The 25,347-nt window shown below is 41.6% G+C and overlaps 1 protein-coding gene across 1 annotated transcript in view; it reads right to left on the bottom strand.

Annotated features, from left to right (window-relative positions):
• The window catches only part of LOC126456767 (filamin-A), an 885,319-nt gene that overhangs the window by 406,883 nt on the left and 453,089 nt on the right, over nt 1-25,347 (bottom strand). The gene's annotated exons all lie outside the window — the stretch shown is intronic.

Raw genomic sequence — 25,347 nt, 5'->3', positions numbered from 1 at the left:
ACATATAGGCCACAGATGATGCTCAGAGAATGTCAACAAAAGAAATGTTGAGGCCAGAAAGTCAGCAATGGCAAAGAAGTGGAATAAGCAAATGCACCTCTGTACACAAACAAGATATTTACATAATATGAAGCCTAAGGTACTGAGTTGGCCTGTTGTTTATGTAAGTGAGGCACACATACTGTATGATGATAAGTAACAGCGCTTAGTTCTTTTACATTGCAACATACTGAATACAATTTCAAGAGTGTCAAGAAAAGCAATATATTTTTAAAGCTTTTCTGTCTCTTAAGCATTTTGTTCTTATTGTGGTGCGCATGGTTATAAATTTCCATTTTTTCCAGTACATGCACTTGGGTCCTCTTCTCCATTCTGCTCAAAAGTGTAAAATTATTGTTAATATGAGTAACACAGTATCCATTTGTGATTTGGTGGTAAGCAAAGGGGCATTTACCTTGTGCTTTTTTCTTCCTGTTTTTGCATGTTCCAAGTATCTGATTTAGAAGTTTCTGCCTGTTTGGCCAACATAAAAAGCTTCACATTCACTACAGTACATTTTATATATACCTGCAATTGCAAACTTTTTGTTGTCAGTTCTAATATGCACAAGTAACTGATCTAGTATTATAGCAGTTTTGAAAACAATTCTAACATTAAACCTGTGGAACGATCTACTAAGATTATATGAAACATTACCCTAGAAGGGAAATGAGACAAATTTTAAAGTTTTGGCACGAACATCATTATATTTCTTGGCTATATTCTGAAAAACTTTTAAGTTCATATGTTTAATGTATCATCATCTCCAATTTTGGATAGGTCGTTATAAGCATTATATATTTCATTACGCAGTATGCTGTTGGGTATGTCTACTGTTAGTTTCCCTTTTAATAGCACTTATTCCATTTGTACTTATGTGTCATTATCCAGACAACCACTTAAAATGGCCTCGGTGGTTGAAACTGGTCACAGTGTCAGAACATAAAACTGTAACAGCCACTTTAATTTGTTTCCAAATATATGTGTCTTCAGTAATAAAAGCGAGAAAGAATTCAAGTTTGATGCATAAGCATGCCAGCAGGGTGGCTAGCTGAACATAACGAGTCTGTACACTCCGTGAAATAGTTGTGATGAAGTTATAATCTGTAGCACAGGAACCCATTCCCAGCTGCTTTGTCAAATGTCCCAGAATACTGACCTCCTGTCATTTATTACAGGCTTTCTATCAAACAATGGAAAATCGAGGATGAAATAATGACAACAATGTAAAATCAAACAGTGGAAAATCCAGGATGGAATAGTGACAATATTATGAAAAGGATAGATTGCTACTCGCCATATAGCAGAAATGTTGAGTCGCAGACAGGCACAAAAAGAAGACTGCTAAACAAACGAGCTTTCAACGAAAGCTATCAGCCAAAAAGAAGTTCTTCTGATCTAGCCAACATAAACACACCTATTCATGCAAACACAAATTGTACACACGTGACCAATGTTCCTGGCTGCCAATACCATACTGTGAGCAACAGAACAGGGTGGGAGAAGCAGTATGAGTGGTAGGGGTAAGGAGGAGTTTGGGACAGGATAACATGGTGGACTGGGGATGATAAAGTGCTGCCTTGAGGGGGGGGGGGGGGGGGAAGAGAAGGGAAAGTGCTGGAATGGCAACAGGGAAAGTGACAAGTGGGTGATGGTAGTGACTAACAGAGGTTGAGGCCGAGAGTGTTATAGGAACCTAAAATATATTTCAGGGAGAGTTCCCACCAGTGCAATTCAGAAAAGCTGGTGTTGGTAGGAAGGAGCCAGATGGCACATGCAGTGAAGTGGTCTTTGAAAAGAAGAACGTTTGTTGGACAGCATACTCAGCAACTAGGTGATCCAGCTCTTTCTCAGCCACAATTTGTCAGCAGCCATTCATGCAACAGAAAGCTTGTCACTTGTCATGCCCATTTCAAACACAGCACAATGGTTGCAGCTTAGCTTGTATATCACATGACTGGTTTCACAGGTAGCCTTGCCTTTGATGGGATATGTGATGCTTGTAACCAGACTCGAGTAGATGGTAGTGATGGGAGGATGTATGGCATCGGTCACCAGTCTTGCATCTCGCCTATCACAGAGATATGACCCGTGAGGCAAGAGGTCGGGAGCAGGGATCGTGTAGGAATGGATGAGGATATTGCACAGCTTTGGTTGGCAGTAGAATACCTCGCCAGGAGGGGTGGGAAGGATAGTCGGTAGGACGTCATGCTCTGTTGCTCACAATCTGGCCTCGGCAGCCGGGGACAGTGGTGGTATGTGTAAGACTTGCGATTGCGTGAATATGTGTGTGTGTGTGTGTGTGTGTGTGTGTGTGTGTGTGTGTGTGTGTGTGTGTGTGTGCGTGTGTGTGTGTGTATGTCATCTAATTTGAGGAAGGTCTTTTGACTGAAAGCTCACATATTTAGCAGTCTTTTTGTTGTGGCCATCTCAGCATTTCCAGTATATGGTGAGGAGCAATACATCCTTTTCATAAAACTGTCTATATGAAATCAGATAGATTGCTACTCACCACAAAGGGTAGGCACTGAGCAGCAAAAAAGTACATTTAAAAGTATTCTATACAATTGCATAAATTCCTTCTTCAGAGGTATGCTATATACATACAGTGTGTCTCTCCTGAGAACCACCTGGCACACTTTCCCTGGTGTTACAGCAGAAGTTTGTAGTTTCGTTTCTGCATTGTGTAGCTGGAGTCAGCCCAAACAAATAGTGCTCATCACATCATTCAGGCAACACCTGGTGTTGACAGAAAACGTCATTTTGTTTGTCGTTACAAACAAAATGATTGTTGAAGTGAATTTTACAGGCACCTTCAATAGAGCAGTCACAGGTTAATGTAGTCACACATTTGTTTTATTGACATGTATTAACAGGAACAATAAAACTTGAAGAATAATCAGTACTCCAGCAGTAACAGCACTGCCCTAGCCCACACTAACTCACTGGAGTGTTACTGTATCACTGCTGGATTGTTGTTTATTCATTTTTCATGCTTTACTGTAACTGTTAATACCTATTCATAAAATGAATATTAGACTAGACTAATTTGGGAGCACTCTATCAAATGGGCATGTAAAATTTGATCAATCGTTTTTTTCTTTTTATTTATTTATTTTTTTTTTCTTTTTTTCAGGGAACAAACACAGGTGTCACTTGAAAGGTGTGATGAGCAGTAACTGTTTGGGCTGCCTCCAGCTACACACTGGAAAAATGTAATGAGTATCAGCACTGTGGGATTTGTAGCTTCCTAGCTCCAATAGGAATGGAGTGGGGAGATGGGGAAAAAGTGTCTTTTAAGCCCCTGCAATACAGGCTGCCCTGCAGCCAAACATGTTGTTTGGAATAGTAGAGGCCAGTTTTGTTGACCTCCTTTGCATGACACGCAACGTGAAACTGTCCTGTACGACACACCTGATGTCTCAGACTAATATTAGCCTGTTTTACTGACCTCTTTTGGAGGTACTAAACATACAGCATTGCGAGGGGGCAGGGAGGGGGGGGGGGGGGGAGATGGATGTTGCAAGAGGGTGGAGGATGAGCTGGGCAGAGAGATGACAGAGGAGGAAGAGGAGGAGTTGAAGGAGATGGCAGACAGAGAAGGTTGTGGAGGTGGTGGACAGACAAAGGGGGAGGAGGAGATGTACAGAAGAAGGCAGGGGCAAGATATGGTCAAAGAGAGGAGGTGGAGGATATGGACAAAGAGAGTGAGAAGGGGGAGATGGACAGATAGAGGTGGATAGACATGGTGGATGTAGACCCTTTTTGATAGCCAATATTAATGGAATAAAATGATGTGCTGTTGCAATTCTTGTATGGGGGAATGTTATTTTACATGTTCAAAGTGACCCCCATTAGCAGCCAAACGACATCGAGCTGCTGAACTGTTGAATTAACTGTGGGTGTCGGTGTCAGCATGATAGACACAAAGGATGTCTCAATGGTTTCTTGCTGCTCATTTATTGTAGCTGACTTCTATTGATAAATATCATTTTTCACAGTCCCCCATAGGTAGTGTCAAGAGGTGTAAAGTCTGGATACCACGGTGGGTACCCAACAGCTGCTCTTCGATCTATCCATTATCCAGGTAGATTCTCATCCAAGTAGGCTCTGACATCTCTGTGCTAGTGAAGCAGAGTGCCATCCTGCTGTAGGTAAAATCTTTCCTTTCCAAACACCTTTAAGATAGCAGGAAAAATTGATGTTTGAAGCATACGGAGATACATGTAACCAATCATGGTACCTTCAAAGAAGAATCAAACCACACGTTGAAACACCACACAACACATTAACATCAAGTAGGTTAACATGTTTGTCCACATAAATGCAGGATTTATAGAAGCCTAGTTTATGCAGTTGTGACAGTTTACAGTACTGCTCAGCTTGAACTGCACCTCTTCAGACCAGATAACCATCCCTGCAAACCGTTCATCCTTGAGAAGCATGCTCTCAAACCGTTCACAGTACTCCATCCTTCGATGAGGGTTGTCCTTACTGATAACGTGCAGTGATCTTGGAATGTACACTTTTCACATTGCAGACTGTAGGATTCATAATATGCTTGATTGTCTTACCCTGCTTTCACAATCACCCTGCCTCACAGACTTTTGAGGTGACCTAGTAAAATGTTGCAACACAGCAGCACTGGAAGCTGTACTTGTTGATGCTTTTGGTTGGGCAGACCTTTCCTTATGCACATCCTGAACAGTACCGTCAGCTTCAAATTTATCCCAAATACAATAAATTATTGAACACATTGGTGGCCGATTTCCATACACATTACTCTATTGTTGTTGTACCTCCATCATGTTTTCTTACTTCCAATACCACTTCAATATGGCCTTGTATTGCTCAAATGACAGTCGTACTTCATTCATTGCTGTGCTGTCATCTGCTGGAAAATGTGCACCAAGATCTGTTGAGAAAACAATGGACTATGCTACCACACAAAATTCCAACAATATATCATTTTGTTCCAAACATATTAACTATCAAAAAGTGGCTACATTTTTCTGGACCCCTTTGTATGTCTCGGAACTCCCCCAAACCACTGGACCAATTTAAACCAAATTTGCTACACAATGAGCAAACTTCAAGAGCGACAGAACTGTGAGGTTTATAACCTCCTATGTCCAACAGATTTGACAGAGCACTAAAAGACCACAAGGCCCCCGGAGTAGACAACATTCCATTAGAACTAATGACAGCTTTGGAAGAGCCAGTCCTGACAAAACTCTACCATTTGGTGAGCAAGACTTCAAGAAAAATACAATAATTCCAATGCCAAAGAAAGCAGGTGTTGACAGATGTGAAAATTACCGAACTATCAGTTTAATAAGTCACAGCTGCGAAATACTAATGCGAATTCTTTACAGACGAATGGAAAAACTGATAGAAGCCGACCTCGGGGAAGATCAGTTTGGATTCCGCAGAAATGTTGGAACACGTGAGGCAATACTGACCCTACGACTTATCTTAGAAAATAGGTTACGGAAAGGCAAACCTACATTTCTAGCATTTGTAGACTTAGAGAAAGTTTTCTACAATGTTTACTGGAATACTCTCTTTCAAATTCTAAAGATGGCAGGGGTAAAATACAGGGAGCGAAAGGCTATTTCCAATTTGTACAGAAACCAGATGGCAGTTTTAAGAGTCGAGGGGCATTAAAGGGAAGCAGCGGTTGGGAAGGGAGTGAGACAGGGTTGTAGCCTCTCCCCGATGTTATTCAATCTGTATATTGAGCAAGCAGTAAAGAAAACAAAAGAAAAATTCAGAGTAGGTATTAAAATCCATGGAGAAGAAATAAAAACTTTGAGGTTCACCAATGACATTGTAATTCTGTCAGAGACAGCAAAGGACTTGGAAGAGCAGTTGAATGGAATGGACAGTGTCTTGAAAGGAGGATATAAGATGAACATCAACAAAAGCAAAACGAGGATAATGGAATGTAGTCAAATTAAGTCGGGTGATGCTGAGGGAATTAGATTAGGAAATGAGACACTTAAAGTAGTAAAGGAGTTTTGCTATTTGGGGAGCAAAATAACTGATGATGGTCGAGGAAGAGAGGATATAAAATGTAGACTGGCAATGGCAAGGAAAGCGTTTCTGAAGAAGAGAAATTTGTTAACATCGAGTATAGATTGAAGTGTCAGGAAGTCGTTTCTGAAAGTATTTATATGGAGTGTAGCCATGTATGGAAGTGAAACGTGGACGATAAATAGTTTAGACAAGAAGAGAATAGAAGTTTTCGAAATGTGGTGCTACAGAAGAATGCTGAAGATTAGATGGGTACATCACGTAACTAATGAGGAGGTATTGAATAGAATTGGGGAGAAGAGGAGCTTGTGGCAAAACTTGACTAGAAGAAGGGATCAGTTGGTAGGACACGCTCTGAGACATCGAGGGATCACCAATTTAGTATTGGAGGGCAGCGTGGAGGGTAAAAATTGAAGAGGGAGACCAAGAGATGAATACACTAAGCAGATTAAGAAGGATGTAGGCTGCAGTAGGTACTGAGAGGTGAAGAAGCTTGCACAGGATAGAGTAGCATGGAGAGCTGTATCAAACCAGTCTCAGGTCTGAAGACCACAACAACAACAACAACTTGTCCAACAGGAGCAGAGATAAGGGCAATAAATAATTTTTTTCATCCTCTGCCATACAGGCTGCCCTGAACAAGAGGCATGTTACTTGGGAATAGTATTGGCCTGCCTTATTGGCTAGCTTTGCAGCGTAGCACGCACATATGGTGCAAGAAACAGTTTTCCCACCTCTGACATGTAGGCTGCCTTACACGACAGGCACGTAGTGTAGCGATAGGAGCAACCTGTTTTATCTACATTACTGAGGCGTTTCCATTGATACATTTTATCTTTGTATATACAAAACAGGATTTATGTATGTGGTTAATCATTCAAATAATGGTACACATACCACCTGCTACATGAGATGAGCACTTTGGAGGTTAGAACCTCCTAACTCCAATAGGAGCACAGGTACTAAAAATAAAGTGTTTTGTATCCCTGACATGTAGGCTGCCCTGCATACTGTGTGGGTAGTATCGGCATGCCTTGCAGGTGGTATATGTGCAGATGAGCACAGCTGGGCAGGGAGAGAGGAGGGCATGAAATGGATAGGAGAAACAGGATGAGGATGAGTTAGATGGATAGAGGTGGGAGGATGAGGTGGACAGAGAGAAGGGGAAAGGTAGAGGCAGAAATGGAGAGGGAAAGGAGGAGACATATGCAATATATATGTCAAACTCTTATGCGAGTTAAGCCATGAGGAAGAAGTTACACATGCACAACTCACAACTCACACACTCATGGGCACTGTCATCTACAGACACAAAGGTACTACTGCAGTGAGCAGCAGTCTCAGTTGGAATGAGTGTGGGGACAGAGCAGGGGAGGGATAGCAGGGCACGGATGGGGGCATATGCATTGATGGGCCAGGGACAGCATGGTGGACTGTTTGGCGCAGCATCAGAAGCCTGTGCTGGGGGGAGAGTGAGGGGGTGGAGGGGACTGGACAGAAGCAGAGAAAGAGAAAAGACTATGTGGGTGCACTGGAGGAGGAGAGGGTTCTATCAGTGTGCAGGGGGAAGGGGGCTTTTATCATGCAAACAGGGAGATACAAACCAATAAAAGGTAGCACTACAGAAAGAAATTAGTCATCAATTTACAACCATTCACTGTAAAATTTCCTTGAGACATTAAGAATTAACCTAGTCACACCTGTCTAATATATAATGAAAAATGAGCACATCCATTGCCAGCAAGCAAAATCTGTGATATGAAATGTGTAACAATCTTACAGCATTGATAAGTGTGGTTGTTTCAGTAAATAATACCCTCTTTCAAATACTATCTTATGCAACATTCCTAACTGTGTTCTGACACTGGATTAAAGATGAATCTACATCCTTGTTAATAATATACACTCTGAAAAACCAGCTTTACTGTGAATATGTCAATGTAAACTCCATTTGTATTATTCCTGTGTGTATACAGCATGCTTGCAACAATGGGCAGTACTGTTGGCAGGATGAGACCTGAGTTTCTCCTGGTGTATACAATTTTCAAACAACTTACAGGAATTCAGCCAGGTAGTATTAACAGCGACCGCCGATATTTTGGGTGGGAGCACACCCCATCATTTTCAAGGCAAACTGCAACGGACAAGCGATGTACAGGCAAATTTAAATCCTCAGTTCTCGGACTAATGTAGGAAAGATAACACACACACACACACACACACACACACACACACACACACTGAACACTAGTGCAACCAAAGACAACCAAAGTCAGAGATATTGATAGACTATCGACTAGCAGGTGAGGTAACATTGACTATCTCCCTCTGTTTTTTGACATGGGAGAGAGCAGGATTCCAAAAACAGTTTAAACAAAAACCTCCATCCCTGTTTACAAGGTTGCTCACAAATTTAATCTCAACTGCCTCCTTAATAACACTGCTCCAATAGCTGGACTTGCATTCCAATATCTCGGTGCTGTTGTACAACATAGCATGACCAGTATCCACGCAATGTTCAGCAATAGGAGATCTATTTGGCTGCTATAATTGTGTGTGCCTTTTATGCTCAGTACATCGGTCCTCCACGGTCCTGATAGTTTGACCAATATACACTATGCCACAGCTACAAGGAATACAATATATACCCACCTTACGCAAACCGAGATCATCCTTAACGGAACCCAAAAGCACTCTAATTTTAGATGGAGGTCAGAAAACACATTTCACATCATACTTCCGTAAAATATGACTGATCTTGTTGGAAGTGCTTCCTACATAAGGCAAAAAGGCAGTAGACTTAGGTGTCAACTCAGTATTATCATCAATCACTCGATGCACAGTTGGTCAATAGCGCAACACACTTTCAATCTGTCTTTCACTATAACCATTTTGATGAAATGTAGCTTAAGATGGAGCAGCTCAGCTGGCAAAGTCCCAATGATCCATCATCCTTCCTCCTAACCAAAATGAGCAATTAGCAAGCAACCTTGTAAACAGGGATGGAGGGTTTTGTTTAAACTCTGTTTGGAATCCTGCTCTCTCACTTGTCAAAAAACAGAGGGACATAGTCAATGTTACCTCACCTGCTAGTTCGTAGTCTATCAATATCTCTAACTTTGGTCATCTTTGGTGGCACTAGTGTTCAGTGTGTGTGTGTGTGTGTGTGTGTGTGTGTGTGTGTGTGTGTGTGTGTTATCTTTCGTGCATTAATCCGAGAACTGAGGTTTTAAATTTGCCTGTACATTGCTTGTCCATTGCAGTTTGCCTTGAAATTGGTGGGGTGTGCTCCTGCAGAAATATCAGCAGTTGCTGTAAATACTACCTGGGCACCATTTTGTGTCTAAGGGATCTCTGGCATAATACGATTAAAAGAGGGGCTAACTCAGCCACAAAACTGTACAGAATCTGACAGGGATTGTTTCAGACCATGGAGGTTTGTTCAGTTTTAATGTTTTTAGCTTTTTCTGGACATTTCTGGCATTGATATGTATAACACTAACTACTGCAGTGGTACAAAGATTAAATTTGGCTGATACTCCTGTCTTTCCTTTGTAAAGGTACATTCAAAAACAAACTTAAGAATATTTGCTTTTGCTTTGTTACCCTCACTTTCAGTTCCAGTCTCATTTGTTAGTGTTTTGACATAAAATCTGCTGCCACTAACAGCTTTAACTTACTACCAGAACTTGTTTATGTTTTGTGAGAGGTTTTTCAATATATTCTGCTACAATAGTCGTCAAAAGTGGAAGGCAACAGACATTGCTCTCCTGACAGCCGAATGAGTTTCATTCATCATCTCTCTATGTATAGGTCAATACTTTCAGAGCTATTATGCAATAGTCTCTCTTTCTTTACAAGTTTCCTTATGTTAACTACACCAAGGAGCCTACTGCCTATCATGAACTGTTGTGCTATGTAGATATCTGTGAAATGCCACACTATTTCTATGGGCTCCTGTCTAGAGCACACTGCCTCTTTATCTATTGCTGAAGATATAAATGCTATACCAAGAACAAACACAGTTTATGGAATATAGTACTTTATAAAGCAACACGTAAGATACAATGAAGTGCAGGAAATAACACTGAAAAATCACTGGTGCCATGAGAAAAAAGCACTTGCCTCACAAGGCACTGAGATTACAAGTCACAGAAAACACGAATGATGGCACCGATGTCCATTTTATCGAACGATGACGGTGGCTGCTGCAGCACAAGGCAGGCAGGCACTCGCAAGTAGGGACGGAAGTAATGAAGGGGTGGGATGGCATGCCATCCTCCTCTCACAACAGGCCATAGGGCAGGACAGGGAACAGTGCCTCCATAACTACATCCTTGTTGAGGTCAGCAGTCAGCAACAGAGACTTCAGGACCCAGCAACAGAGGTGAAGTCAGGCGCAGTTGAGGCTGCACTGGTGATGGCAGTTTAGGAGTGGGGGTGGAGGCAGGAACCCCAGACAGCAGTCTGGCAGGGTGCAACCCATGCTGCAGTGTGACAATGGTTGTGGGGGAGGTGGGGGACGAACCTAGTTCAGCCGGTGGCCAAAACCACGAGCCCAGACAGGCACACCTGGACAAAACCATTGCAAAGAAGCAGACACCTGCAGGTGCGGCATGGGATGCAGCAAGTAGAAGATGTTCTGTGGATGGAGTCCGTGTGGCATCTCTGCTGAGCTCTTGTCCCCCACTGCATTGAAATGGTATGAACTCAAAAAGGGTCTAAAGCAGCATCAGAGAACCTGACAGTTACATACTTCAGCATCTGAGTTTTAAATTTCTGAACTGTGCATTCAGCCTCACCATTAGATTGAGGATTAAAAAGGGTCCAAATTCAAGAAACAGACTGGGGGCTATTATCAGCAACCATGGTAAATGGAAGCACCTCAATTGCAAAAATCCTAGACAGGGCCGAAATAGACGCTAATGTGGATGGATGATGAAGGGAAACTTGTAATGGGTGTCCACTACAATGAGCAATACTGATTTAGGAAAAGCCCAGCAAAATTGACATTTAGGCACTCCCGTGAGCACTGTGGCATCGGCCAGGGGAAAAAAGATGGCTGTGGGCCACCTGCTGCTGAACACAGTGAGCACAAGTGGCAATAATCCACATAATGTCCCCATATATGCGCAGTTCATACACTTGCCGGTGCACCAAAGCTTTGGTGTGAGAAGTCCCTCAATGACTGACACGGAGAAGCCGCAGTACATTATGGCATAAGGAAGTGGAATCACAACCTGGGGAGCAAGATCCTCTGTAGCTAACAAAAGAACCCCATCAAAGACAGAAAGACAGTGCTGGAGGGAGAAGTGATTACGCAAGGGATCTGAGGCACAGTCCAGGGTTTTTTTCTGGCCAATTATGTAGCCCAAAAGACAGGACCCAATTAAGCACAGGACTCGTGGCAACAGCTGATGCCATCGTGACACTAGTGATGGGGAAACAGTCGACTATATTCTGGTTCTTAATTTCTAAGTAGAAAGAAAGCAATTCATCCCAACTGAATGCCAGTCCTGGCGTGTTGTGCCATCGGACGGTAATGGATCTGATAACGAGAGCAGGAGAGGAAGAGAGCCCACCCCTGCAGGTGATGCACTGCCTTGTTCAGCATGGAAGCCAAAGGGTTAAAATGAGCAACCAACAGCTTGTCATCCATGATCAATGGAACTTAGAACCATAAAAGAAGACGTGAACTTCCTTGAGGAAAAACACAATTACTTAAGCCTTGTTTTCAATATGAGAATACCACTGATGAGTGGGAGTTAAAGTCTTGTAAGCATACGCTATGGATTGTTCAGACCAATTCATATTTGGGTACCGACACTACATGAAGACCATGCTGAGAGGCGTCTGTAGTCAACACGAGATGATGACACAGCTGAAAAGTGGCCATCAACACGGCATGAAGACCATGCTGAGAGACATCTTTAGTCAATACGAGATGCTGCCACAGCTGAAAAGTGGCCAGACGTGGGGCAGATTGAAGCTTAGATTTAAGCAAACAAATGATCTGTCAAAAGCTGGAGACCAGAATAAGGGCACATTTTTACGCAAAAGCTTGTGCAGGGGGTGACAGTGGACGTGTCAGATAGAAACTTATGGTAGTATGCAACTTTATCTAAAAATGCCTGCAGTTCCTTAATGGAGGTCGGCTGTGCCAAAGCTGAAATTGCATCAATATGGTGACACAATGGCTTGACCCTTGTGTGAGAAACCTCAAAGCCTACATAGTCAATTGAGGGCTTAAAAAACTGAGATTTGGCAAGATTCCACTCAAGACCTGCAGACAGTGGAAGCTGGGCACAGAGACTGTCTGCTGTTCTAAAATGATTACGAAAGATTGTGTGTGCGTTAGTGATGCCAAAAGGCAAGTATTGATACCGGTATAGGCTGAAAGGTGTACTGGCAACAGGATGGCACCTAGTGGCCTCATCCGAGGGGAGTCGGAGGTACAGTACTGACAAATCAGTCTCGAAAAATTACTAACTGCCTGATAATTTTGCAAGAAACAAATCAGGACAAGGCAAAGGCTCCGTACCTATCACGGACTGTGCATTAATCGTTACACCGAAGTCGCCGCAGAGGCGAAACTTACCTGTCGTCTTCTTAATGGTGACCAGTGGTGTAGCACATTAACTGGAAGAAATAGGTTGAATGACATCAAGTGATGTCAAACGGTTTAATTCAGCCTCAACAGACACGCAACACGACAGGCACCTGCTACGCTCAAAATAAACAGGGGCGGGCGGACTCTTTCGTGGTAATGTGGGCCTGAAAGCTGATAGCACAACCGAGTCCAGGGAAAATAGAGACAAAAAGTCAGAACAGGGGTACTTCAATTTCTGATACAGAACTTGATCTGACACTAATGGTACCTCATTAGCAATGGAGAAACCAAAAGAGTTACATGCATATAACACACACTGGTCTGTGGTATGGGGATGATCCACAACAAGGAAGGTCAGAGAGTGAACAACAGATCTGTAAGAGACAGGAGCAGAGAGCTGGCCTAGGATCTGAATCTGCTGTTTATTGCAGTTAACCAACTTCTATGAAACCTGTGTGAGTGGACACCCAATCCCACTTCTGTGTGAGTGGACACCCAATCCCACTTATTGTAGAGATACAATTTAAGTTTATCAGGACTACTGTGTCCATTACATTTGGAGAGGAGTTACACACCAATGCAATGTGGCCTTTCTTCTGACAGTTATTGCAAACAGCCCAATGCTTAGTGCACGAAGCATGGTCACATTGAATGAATAGTATGGGTAAGATGAAAGGGGGGCACGTGGCTGCTGTTGTGACACAGCCTGCTGCTGACCGACACAGCCCCGTGCGATGCTGAGACAAAGGTTTTGCTGCATCTCACGACACTTCAAAGGACTGTCCTACATTGAGCTGTGCGGGATTAGCCGGGCGGTCTAAGGCGCTACAGTCGTGGACTGTTCGGCTGGTCCCGGCGGAGGTTCGAGTCCTCCCTCGGGTGTGGGTGTTTGTGATTGTCCTTAGGATAATTTAGGTTAAGTAGTGTGTAAGCTTAGGGCCTGATGACCTTAGCAGTTAAGTCCCATAAGATTACACAGTCATTTTTTCCCTATATTGAAGACATCCATAAGTGTCCAATTCTTACACTGAAATGCTTCTTCGTGGGCTTTCCATTCCAAGTACAGATGAATAATAACATCAAGAATCATGTGATCATGTGATTATTGTAGGATTTGTAATGGGTACTAGTGAGAAATTTACAGTGACAGCTTAATCCATGCAATTCTGCAGCTCAGGCTTTGTAAGATTGGTTTGAGCATTTCCGACAATGTTAAAATTCTACAGTGTTGCAGTGACAAGCATTCTGTCACAATAACAGGTATACAGAAGCTTGCAGATTCCATCAACTGATAAGCTGGCAAGTTTTTGTAAAGGCACAAGTTGACACAATTAACTGATAAATATGCAGTGAAAGCCGGGAAAGAAAGAATGCCCTACACAAGTTTGTGTGAAAAACCCAGAAATGTTGGCACAACTGTGTCTCATAGGAGACCCAACCTTCAGCTGATTCATCATATGCTGCAAAAGGTGACAGTTGCACTGATGGGAGAGTAGCCTGTCGCGAACATGCAAACGCTACTCGATTGAGAGCGGTGGTGAGAGCCTGCTGTTGTTCCGTGAAAGCTTGCTGTTGGGCAATGATATGTTGAAGTATTTCTTCCAAAGATATGTTTGTCAACTGACTGACAATAAGATGTAGAGAAAATGTAATCCCATCCTCATTGCCAAGTTTTCTGCAGCAAGAACACGATTTATGGAATGTAGTACTTTATAGAGCAACATGTCAGATACAATGAAGTACAGGTTGTGTGTAGCACTGAACACACTGACTGGACAACAGTAATACAGGTAAGAGAAGAGACTGAACACTTGTTTGCGTCATATAAATAATACTGCTTCTTTGGCTGCCCACAGGAGCATGACAGGGGGACCATCCCATCACCCCTATAAGAGGGCCTGAGAACTGTATGGATGCACAATCTCTGAAATCGCATACATCATGAGTGAAGTCACCTCAATAAATCTTTTTGCTTGTTTCAGTTGTTCTTCGTATTTCAACAATACAAGCGCCTCATTGTCACTGAAGCCAGTTTAAATGTGTTTTGTTGCCATTAGGTCAAATACATTGCCATCATGAGTGGCTTTTGAACTATCTGTCCTAAGTAGTTTTCAGAGAATGCATTTAGTGGAGTTTTGTCAGACATCTTGACATGCTTACCACTTTTTGCAAAACTGGAACTAACCCAATTGATTTTTGGCTAATTTAAGCACGACTGATGAATGTACACACTAGTGAAATGAGGTTTTCTCAATAGTTTTTGGTTATATCTAGAGGTGAGTTTAGTGCCTGATAGAAAGGCCTAACTGCAGGTTAATGCCTACCCCTAATAATGAGTCATGCCCATGGATTCTTGCATGTAGCTTCAATTTCTGTCTTGGTGGATTTGAGTTCCTGCTGCTACAAACACATCACTTACATTCCATATTAGCTTTTCCTTTCAGTATACACTTACATTTTCCCTAAAAATGTCATTGCTCTTAATTTCAGGTTTCAACCAGCTATTTCATGACCTCCTCTACTTTTTAGGAACATTAGACACTACAGCTCTATGATACTTCAGCAGTTAATCACTATGGTTTTATTTTAATTACCTTCTCTTTGAGAGATATTGCTTATGATCTTACACGAATACTTCCAGGTCTCCTACATCTATTGTTATCTGGTTAAATAAGAAGTCATCCCATCCCGAACACAGTCAGCTACCTGAGTCGCAATCTCTGACTTTTATTGCATACCTGATTCACTTATGGGGACCCTAATGTAGTAATAGTAGATCCTGTACTTCCTACAGAGGAAACAGCACTCACTCAAGAGGATAGTTCTCAAGATACCTGTTATGTAACTCTCAGTAGCCCTCAACCATACACCCACTGGTAGCAGCTTCCAATCTGTTGACATTACTTCCTGCTGCTCCCGAATGCCAGCTAATTCATCCCATGGTCCAGAACAGTATTCACAGAGCAGCTGCGCTGTGTATGGTGCTATGTTTTACAGAAGAGTAAACATGTAACTTTAAACTGAGCCTTGTTTGCTAAGCCTGCTGATTCTATTTTAATTCCTGGGTCTGCTATGTTACACATATTAACAGTTGCCTTTAAGATCTGAAGTGACTAAGACACAAAAAGAGATTTCTGTTATGACAACAGAAAAACTTGCATTAAAAATGATTTAATGCTATGGTCACTAAAAAATTTAAAAATAGCATTAACACACAACAAATGCACAATTAACATCCCTATGACATGAGAAAAGTAAAGGTAACACAATACGTCTGTAAAGTAGCTACAGTACTTAAAATGTCAAATTCCAATTTGTGACAAAATATCAACAATTATGGAAAGGATAGATTGCTACTCACTGTAAAGATGACACACTGAGTTGCAGACAGACACAATGAAAGAACACTCAGATTTCAGCCAGTGCTTTCTTGAGAAAAGTAAGGAAAACACACAAACATTCATTCAAGCACGGAATGCCTCATGACCACTATCTCTGGCTCTTCAGGCTAAACTGCAACTGTTACACTGAACAAAAGCAATGAGTCAGAGAAAACGGGATATAGTGAGGAGGCAGAAGTGTGCTGTCTGACAGAGCACACAGGGACTAGGAAGTGGCAAGATGAGACTGCCAGGTGTAGTGTTGAGAGACTGGGCATAAGAGAGGGGAGACATGGAGAGGTAAAGGAGAGAAGCAGAAAATGGGAACATCAGAGGGTCCCAGAGAGCAGTGCACAGTGAGGGTGAGGAGGTGGTAGGACGATTGGGAAGAAAACTGTTGGGTAGTGGGTACTGGGAAAGGCGAGTATCATAGGTTGAGGCTTGGATAATTTTGGGAGCAGAAAATGTGTTGTAAGGATAACTTCAATCTGCAGAGTTAACAGAGGTTGGTGGTGGAGGGGAGGATCCAGGTGGCCTGGGTTGTGTAGCAGCATGTACAGAGTGACAGTTATTGAACAATGTGAAACTAAATTGTCATAACTTCTGAACTGTTTGCATTAGGACATTAAAACTGCACAGTTGGCTGTGGAGCATGATGGGAATTAGTATGCGCCATATGGTTCGGTTCAGCAATGAAGCCCACTTTCATTTGGATGGGTTCATCAATAAGCAAAATTTGCGCATTTGGGGGACTGAGAATCCACATTTGCAATTGAGAAGCCTCTGCACCCTCAATGGGTGACTGTGTGATGTGCAATGTACAGTCACAGAATAATGTGTGTGATATTCCTTGACGGCACAGTGACTACTGAGTGGTACGTGAAGGTTTTGGAGGATGATTTGATCCCTATTATCCTAAGTGACCCTGATTTCAGCAAGATGTGGTTCATGCAAGACGAAATTTGATCCCACTGAAGCAGGAGAGTGTTTGATGTCCTTGAGGAGCACTTTGGGGACTGCACTCTGGCTCTGGGGTACACAGAGGCCATAGGCATGGGCACTGATTGGCTGCCATATTCTCTGGATCTGAACACTTGCAACTCCTTTTTGTCAGGCTATATTGAAGACAAGGTGTTCAGAAATAACCCCAATACCACTGCTGAGCTAAAACAGCCATTCAGGAGGTAACTGACAGCATCGATTTTCCAACACTTCAGTGGGTCATGTAGAATTTCACTAGTTGTCTGCGCCACATTATCGGCAATGATGGGAGGCATATCAAACATGCCATAACTTAAATTTGAATATAGTGACATTTACATGTTGAATAAAGTGTGTGAACACTGTAGTTTGTAACAAATTTACTTTTCTTTTTTCACATACGTCAATAATTGTCACCCTGTATGTTCAGCTGCATATTATACCAAAGGGTGGTCCACTTTGCTCTAGGCCACAGTTCGGTAGTGACCATTAATCTCGATGCACAGCCGGTATATCGATGACTGCTTTCACAGGTGGCCCAGCCTCTGATGGGGTAGGATAAGCCTGTGACAGGACTGGGATAGGAAGTTCTGTGTGGGTGGACTGGGCAGGTCTTCCACCTGGGTCTTCAAAAGGGATATGATCCCTGTGGCAAGGAACTGGGATTGGGATTGGCATAGGGATGGACAAGGATGTTGTGGAGTTCAGGTGGGTGACAGAACACAGCATTACACGGGTTGGGAAAGGATCTTAGGTAGAATGTCCCTCATTTCAGGGCATGATAAAGTCCTGAAAAAAGGATGTGGTTCAGTTGGTTCAGTTGGTTTAGTCTGGGTCGGTACTGGGTGACAATGAGGGTGCTCCTTTGCAGCTTGTTCTTGGGGGTGGTGGAAGGATTGGGGGGGGTGTTGTGATGTGGCATGTGCCAAGCCACCTTTGAAAGCAGACTTGTATTGCCCTGCTGCAATCACTGCCAACTAACAGTCCGCCATGATGAATGGTCATCACCACACTGTGGCCAATAGCAAAGTGGACCACCCTTTGGCGTAACATGCAGCTGAACATAAAATTTTTAATTTCAAAGGCTGCTTCAAAACTAAGGGCATCTAGATTCCCCATCCCCGTTAACCGCCAGTTTTTCTGAATTGTGCAGATGGGAGCTATACTTACAACACACTCCCAAAATGATCTCAGCTACAATCTACAATAGCCACCTTTCACAGCACCCTTGACCTAACAGTTTTCTTCCCCTCTGTCATACCACCTCCTTCAAATTCATGTCCCCTCATCCTCATTGTGCACTGCTCTCTGCCAAAGTGTCCACGAGCCTTTTCCACTCTTTGCTCCTCTCCTTGAAGAAGGAAGATGAAAGAAGATTGGAGGCATTAGAAATGTGCATATGGAGAAGAATAGAAAAAGTGAAATGGGACGACTGAGTATGGAATGAAGAAGTATTAAGAAGAGTTGGAGAAGAAAGAAACATGCTCAAAGTCATCAGAAAGAGAAAACAGACATTGTTTGAGGAGGGACTGTTTATTGAAGGAGGGAATAGAAGGGATGATGGAGGGAAAAAGGGGAAGAGGAAAAAGAAGATATCAAATGCTGGACAATATCAAAGGCGACAAATATTCAGAAATGAAAAGACTGGCTATGCACAGACAAAAGTGGAAGAGGCTTAACCCATGACAAGACCTGCCATAAGGCGAAACACCATACTAATACTACCTCTCCTTTTCTGCTCCCCATTTCCTCCTCCCCTTTCCTGATGGCTCCCTGATGCTGCACATGGCGGCTTTGTCCTGCCGCCTTATAATACATGCGTGCTCCACCATGCCCTCCCCCTACTCTCTCTTACCCGTATTGCTGCTTTCATTCAGTGCAACAGTTCCAGTAAGGCCTGAAAGGCCAGAGATAGTGGTCGTGTGTGTGTGTGTGAGAGAGAGAGAGAGAGAGAGAGAGAGAGAGAGAGAGAGAGAGAGAGAGAGAGTTGCCTGCTTGAGTGAGTGTGTAGATGCTGTTTCCTTTTTTTCTGAAGAAGGCTTTGGCTAAAAGCTCAGTGTCCTTTTGTTGTGTCTGTCTGCAACCCAACATGTCACCTTGATGGTGGGTGGAAATCTGTCCTTTTCATAACTATTGATATTCCACCATAGACTTTGTGTTGTTTGTTTTTACTACAAAATATGTTATGTGCATCAGTATCCAGCCTGATCTTATTATCCAACTGGGACAAGACAGTAGGTCAATATCTGGTGGAAACTGCATTTTCATAAATTATGAAAACTAACCTTTTACCTGTGGATGCAAGCAGCACATATATTGCACCCATATGCTCTTTCCACTTCTGTCTGTTCATCTCTTCCTCTTTCCCCAGTTTTTCCATTTCCTTCTTCCCTCATCTCTCTGTCCATCTCCTTCTCTGACCTGTCTCTGTCAGTCACCCCCTTTCTCTCTGTCCACCCCCTCCTCCTCCCCCCCACCTTATCCGTCCCCTCTTCTCCCCACTCTCTCTGTCCATCTCATCTCCCCACTTGTCTGCCTGCCTCCTCCTCCCCTCTCTCCATCTCCTTCTTCCCCATTCTCTATGTCCATCTCTACTCCCATCTCTCTTATACTAAAATGTAGACTTTCACGGCCAGAAATATTATGTCCATCATAATTATCCGGGCTGTTATGCCGTGGTCGCACTGCACTGATGTTTTCAAAACACGTGATGTCACGCCGCGGCGTGGGAGCGGCTACGGACCCCCTTGAAGACGTCTCCCGCAGTCGGAGACGAAATGTTGGGAATTGACACAGAATTCATCAACCGACCACGGCATAACAGCCCGGATAATTATAATGGACATCCCATCTCTCTGTCCAGCTCCTCCTCGCATTTTCGCTATTCATCTCACCTTCCTGCTTCTCACTACCCATCTTCTCCCCTCCTCCTCTCCCTGCTCAGCCTTGCTTATCTGCATGTGCAGCACCTGCAACCCATGCTGCTGCTGATGATGATATTTGGTTTGTGGGGCACTCAACTGCACGGTCATCAGCACCCGTACAAAGTCCCAGTTTGTATACAGTCCAATTTTTACACAATTCAATCTAGCCACTGTCATGAGTGATGATGATGATGAAATGATGAGGACAACATGAAGACTCTGTCCCCAAACAGAGAAAATCCCCAACCTGGTTGGGAAGTGAACACGGAACTCCGTGATCCAGAGGCAGCAATGCTAGCCACTGGACCACAAGTTGTGGACCCACGCTGATGTTACCTGCACAACACACCTGTCATGCAGGACAGCCTAAATGTCAGAGGTTGAAAGCCTTTTTTAACTGTATCTCCACTCTCCTATGGCGGCTAGTGGAGGTAACACCCACAGTGCTGATTCTCAGATAGCAAATAGTATGTGTACCAGATTTGGTTGAAATTCATCCAGTGGTTTAGGAGAAGATGTTGTACATACACATTTACGAGGGCATGCTGAAAAGTAATGACTCTGAATTTTTTATTCTGTTCTCAATATTGGTTGAGGTATTACATGTCCCACATATTACTCAGTCAAATTGCCTACTTCAATGATGAAACCTGCAACCATCTCCCACTAGCGAGCTCAGAATTGTAGTATGGAACATGGCGATGTTAATGTACTGTTTGTGCTTGAAAAATAGCATTCTATAATCTGTTGCAAAAACTTAAGGAACATCTAGAAGGATTTCATTTTGATAGTGTTGGAGCATTTCAGGCAGAGCTCTGTCACCAAAGTCAAACATTCTACAGTGATAGAATCAACAAAATGGTCTCTCATTGTGGAGAGTAAGTTTATTGGCAGGGTGACTATGTTGAGAAATAAATACTGTGTAGAGGTATGAAGAGTAAAGATGTATAATGTTAACATAGTTTGTTTTATTTAAAAAGATTTAACAGTTAAATTGCTTACTTATGAAAGGTCTCTTGTTATATTTTTTAATAAATATACTTTTGTAACGAAATGAGATCTTAATGCTTCCATACATCATTTGTTTGTGAAAGCTTACTTCTCCATTGCTCCAACACTGTCATTATATCATAAGTAAAATGCATTTATTTAAGAAAGGCCTCCTGGCACAGACAAGAGGCTTTTCATAAGTAAAAGTAGCTGGACTGGGAATCCAATTTTTTTGTTAATTTAGTTCTATTGTGTTGGTCAAATTGTTTTCTGTTGAAGTTTCCTGGGCATTCACTTCGTATTTACACTCTGACTGTGCAAAGCAAGTTTCATCTTAGTTTTTTTATAAATACTGTTTTTAAAGTGTTCTGTTGCCCAATCACTCTGTGGATCATACAAATTCATTTAACATTTTTGTAATTGTTGGAGAATTTGGACGTATGGCATGTAAGAAAGCTTTTTAAAACTGCGTGATATTGGTGAAAAAAGAGTGAGACAGCTAAAAGAGCTATGATTGATGGGTAAGAGCCCTAGAAATCGCATATAGAGTATCGACTGCTGATATGGGGACATTCTCCTCACATGACTGAAATTCTACAAATTCGAAAGAAGGCAGTATGGGCAATGAGCAATGCTGGTAGATGAGAGCACTGCTGGCCACTATTCATACAGTTCAAAATATTAACGGTAATTGATCTCTAGATATATGTCTAAGCAATGTATGCGAAAAACAATATAGCAGATTTCAAAATGAGGGAAAACATACACCATCATAACACTAGTTGCAAAATAAGATCAGATATACAACTAGCCACAGGCTGGCAAGAATACAGAATCTATAGCTTAAGAATATTTAATAAACTTCCATTTTCTGTTTGGTCAGTTCACTTAACTAGCATCAGGAGCAAGCTACTTATTAATTCTTTCTACAATATAATTGAATTTATGAATACAAAATTAATTTACATTAATGTTTAAGGTTTTCATTTTGTGACATCATTGCCTGTATTTATTTATTATTTTATTGTTTAACATATCATTTCTAGGTACTATTTGGAATGTGTAATGCTCATTTAGTTTTAAGGTACTTTTGAAGGAAAACATAATATGCTATCAATATAAAATGCCTATTCCACGCATGGTTAAAGAAAACATTAATTCATTTCCTGTGAAGACTAGTCACTATGCTTCCAAGGAAGTCAAGTACTTAGACATAAAGTTTGACTCTAAAATGATGCATTCTTCATTCAGAGAAAAATACAGTTTAACTGATTCTGATTGTAAATACAGTTATTATTATAAAATTTATGATGGGCATCTTTGAACTGTGAATTGTTTTATTCATCTCATACGTGCATTTGCAATCCATTTGTTTTGTGTACAGGAGACGTGTAAAAAATTTATAATTCAGTTACAATGATTTTTACACTAATAAATAATAGCACTAAAACAAGTAATAACACTATAAGGACATATCTTGGAATATTTAAAACATTGTATTCAGCTCAACTTTCCAGTTTGCCCTGCATGAATTCATTCACTGAGAAATAACATTTCAGTATCAGTGCCTCATGTAGCTTTCTTTTAAATGGACCTAAATTCACCTGCATCAAATTATTCTCTTTTAATTTATTACAAATTTAATTCCCATTTATTGAGGTCCCTGGGCATACAGTCTCAGGCAGTGGGTGGGAAGCACAAAATTTTCTTTGTTTCTATTAAAATGTGAATGGACAAAATGGTTTCCCCCAAATAATTCATTTCTGGTGCACAAAAATATAATAATCTCATTTATGTATAGGAATGGCAAAGTTCATATTTAAAATTTTGTAAATAATGGATGACATGGTTCTTTATTATTTACAGTGCACATATTTCAAATGATTTTTTCTGTATTTTTTAGTATACATACTATGTTTGTGGCAAAAAACAATACCATACCCAATAATGGATTCAAAGTAGCTTGTCTATGCTACTTTTCATGTGTCCATGTCAGTTGCAGTTGATAACATTTGCATTGTAAATGCAAAGCTGCTCAGTTTGTTTGCTAGGAATTATGTTTGCCTGCTAGTTCAAATTTTTATCTACATTTAAATCTATGAATTTGATTGAGTCAGCTTCTTTTATATTTTGGTTAATGTGAACAATCTTAATCTGCTTACATTTTGACTGTTTGGTTCGAATTGCATCATGTGAGTCTTGGATTGTTTCTTTCTTCTACTGAAAAACTGGTGTTCTGAAGAAGGGACGGACCTGGGGAAGGATGGTGAGGCTAAGTCAGAGGTAAAGATTTCTTGGAAGGTGATGAGCAGATGGTTGGATGAGATTGGCGGAGAGTCATGATTGGATGCCGGTATGAAAAGGAAGCGGCACGGTTCAGTGATGGAATAAGGGTGGTTTTGGTTGGAGGGATTGGTGGCAAAGAAGTGCTTCCATTGCAGGGATAGGGAGAAGGAAAGTAGGTTTTCTACAAGTCCAGCATGATTAAAATTGGGTGTAGGGCTAAAGTTGTGTGGTTGTGATGAAATGGTTAACAACAGTATTATGAGAATGTTTTGGCTCTGAATTTGGTGAAGAGTTGATAGGGAGGTTTGACAAATTAGACAGCATAATTCAATAGCAATTATTGTTATATCTAAAAGTCTGCATTTAGAAGAATCTTCCCTTACAATTCAGTTATTCAAAAACAGAAATCTTTAGTTGTATCATGAACAAAGCCAGCGAACAACTCTACCTAAGAATAGTGTTAATTCTTGTAAACCTATGAAAGAAACAGTTAACAGCCATTTGAGTCAGTCTGTGGGAGGTTGTGATATAAGCAAGATCTGCATCTGAAATTACTGAACAGTGTACCACAGACAAGTTAGCACAAAGTACAGTTCATGAAAGGTGGCGAGTTTTATCTAAATTCAATGTCTGAGGGTTTATACAGTGATTGCTTTTCAATGACTGACTGAATTAACAATTAATCTTAAGAACTGTGTTGATTTTCAATAATGTTTTCTGTAAACTGTGGTAATGGTATTGGACTGTGAACTACATTATTTCCAAATGGCATTGGTGTGCAGATCTTTTTTCATTTTTATATGACTGTCTACTTAGAAGAACAGTGTAACTAGAGACTGTGTTAATGATTTACTTGCCACACACAAACTTTAGTCACCTCAGTCAAACAGTTACATTATACGAAATTAATCGAGTGCAGTACGTGGCTAGCTGTTATCCATGCGTAAATTATAATAAATGGGACTTGATCTGATAAACTGTAAGTTATTCAACAACAAAATGCTATTAAAGTATTTGGACTGAAAACCTGGTGTGGACTACACCATTTAAAATAGCCTGATTTAGACAATCACTTTTCAGCCAGGTCTGATGAAGGCACAGCTACCTATTAAGGGCATATTTACACAGGTTATTATGGCTGTGGTTCAGCATCCAACCTATTGTCCAAAATCTAGCATCCATGTCAAAGATACCAACCATCTCCTTCACTGACTCTCCACCACAGTCACTCCTTTAAGTCCTGGATCACTACCGGTCACAGTTGACATTACTTCCCTTTACACCAACACGCCTCATGCCCATGACCTTGTATTATTGAACATTACCTCTCCTAACATCCTTGAGACTCCAAACCCACAACCTCATTCCTCATACATCTTACTAACTTTATCCTAAATCACAACTACTTTTCTTTCAAAGGGGAAGTGTAAAAGAAATCCATGGCACAGCCATGCACACATGCATGGCACCCTCCTGTGCAAACCTGTTTAGGGGTCATCTAGAGATAACTTTCTTAGCCTTCCAAAACTCCAAACCACTGGCCTGGTTCACATTCATTAATGATATCTTCATGATCTCTGACTCAGGGCTAATATAACGTAACCTCATTTCTTCACAACCTCAACACCTTCATCCCATTCATTTCACTGGGTCTTTCTCAACCCACCATGCCACCTACCTGGACATCAACGTTCTCCTCCCTGATGGCTCCATCCACACCTCTGTTGACATTCAACACACCAGCCATTAACAGTACCTGTATTTTCACAGCTGACATCCCTTCCACATTGAAAAATCCTTCCCATACAGCACGGCCACTTGCCAACAGTATATCTGCTGTGACAAGAAGTTCCCTGCCCAGTAGCCTTCACAGTCAGGCACCACAACAACACCAACAGTTATGTGATCTACCCACCTTACCTTCAGCATTCTTCTGTAGCACCACATTTCGAAAGCTTCTATTCTCTTCTTGTCCAAACTAGTTATCGTCCATGTTTCACTTCCATACATGGCTACACTCCATACAAATACTTTCAGAAACGACTTCCTGATACTTAAATCTATACTCGATGTTAACAAATTTCTCTTCTTCAGAAACGAT

Source organism: Schistocerca serialis, chromosome 2, assembly GCF_023864345.2.
Source record: "Schistocerca serialis cubense isolate TAMUIC-IGC-003099 chromosome 2, iqSchSeri2.2, whole genome shotgun sequence".
NCBI classification, from domain to species: domain Eukaryota; kingdom Metazoa; phylum Arthropoda; class Insecta; order Orthoptera; family Acrididae; genus Schistocerca; species Schistocerca serialis.
Note: the sequence above shows the minus strand (reverse complement) of the source record. Positions and strands in the feature narration are given on the sequence as shown.